This window comes from Echinops telfairi, unplaced genomic scaffold, assembly GCF_000313985.2.
Source record: "Echinops telfairi isolate 266 unplaced genomic scaffold, ASM31398v2 ScPeMD7_7473;HRSCAF=8511, whole genome shotgun sequence".
NCBI classification, from domain to species: Eukaryota; Metazoa; Chordata; class Mammalia; order Afrosoricida; family Tenrecidae; genus Echinops; species Echinops telfairi.
Genome location: NW_022111377.1, coordinates 8,529,315 through 8,530,714, shown reverse-complemented (window position 1 = coordinate 8,530,714; position 1,400 = coordinate 8,529,315). Strand labels below are relative to the sequence as shown.

Here is a 1,400-nt window from a genome sequence, read left to right as displayed (position 1 = left end):
TTTCTCTTGGTCTTGGGCTGCTTTTAACTGATGATTTCCATTCCATTTTGACAACTTACCCTATTAAGTTGAAGAGACTCAACTGGTACTGTTCTTTATTAAGGATAATAATTACTTGGCTGACATTTATTGAGGCCTTACTGCATGCCAGGCATTATCTGCATTCCTTCATTTAATCTTCAAAATGATCATCATTACTCTTATTCTACAAAGACATTGACAGTAGGGAGTTTCAGTAACATACAAGGTCACACTGCTATTCAATAGTCGTCTGAGTAGTCAGTTCTATATGGTTACAAGGCCTGTTTCTCATCCCTTAATACTGTCATCATAAACTACCTCCAGTATACCTTACAACTTTAAAAGTCTGTATATAAGTGGATTGTGTAGCTCACCACCCTCCAGGACCTTAGCAACTAAAGCTAAGGAGTGGTGCTTGGTGGGTGAAGGGTGTTGGGGAGAGGAGGGTATAGCAGAGTGTTGGCACAGATAATTCTACACAAATAATCTTAATCACGTCAACTCTAATAAGCGCAAGATCCTATTTGTCTTCAAACTCCGGTTATTTTTCTAGAGATTATGTGACTAAGGTGTCGCCAAAACGAGGCCCCACCCCACCCCCTTCTTTAAACAAAAGACCATGGATGCCCCTTCCACATGTTCCACTTCCACAGGCTGGCGAACACTCCGGGACTGGAGAGACGGGGACAACATCCTAAACTTGGTAGAACCACAACCAGGAAAGAGTCCGGGCCTCTGACACTGAGTCTGCAGCACTAACCCTGGTTGGTTGTGGAAAGTTGTGCTTATCCCACTGTTACTTTGGGTCCTAACGTAGACCACCAAGGAGGAGTGAAGCATGTTAAGTACTATGGATGCCTGAAGAGGAATAATTATGTTAAAGTATATTTATTGACATTGTGATTTCTGGTGTATGTGTGTGTGTGTATATATATCAGGAGGAAGGGGAGGCTTTTAAGAAAAATAGTATCTCTACTAGTGCTATACATGATTCATCTCTCATTGCTTTGGGGGTATATATATTTTAAATTGCTTTTATCATGAAGTATTGCTAGAGTTCATGAATGGATGGTTCTTCATTTGCTGTATGTTCTTAGACCCCTTTACAGAGGCTTTAACTGGTGATGTATATCTGTATCTATATATCTCTATCTACCTATCTATATAAATCTTCTTTATTGTTCCTGAGGGATGCATCTGTCCTGGATTCCATGTGTCCAGAGCTCTTATCTGCACCGTGTGCATGCTCTGGTCTAGCTGGATTTATGAGGTAGAACTGGGGTCAGGATAGTGGGGGTGGGGGGGACCATTAAAGAACTAACTAGAGGAATTTTGTGTGATTTGTCAGCCATACTGCACTCTGGGTGGCTCATTTCTTC

General features: G+C 41.4%; 1 protein-coding gene and 1 pseudogene across 2 annotated transcripts in view; both read right to left on the bottom strand.

Annotated features, from left to right (window-relative positions):
• The window catches only part of LOC101650685 (rab GDP dissociation inhibitor beta), a 134,139-nt gene that overhangs the window by 73,702 nt on the left and 59,037 nt on the right, over window positions 1–1,400 (bottom strand). The window lies entirely within an intron of this gene.
• LOC115873996 overlaps window positions 201–1,400 on the bottom strand; it is a 2,907-nt pseudogene continuing 1,707 nt past the window's right edge.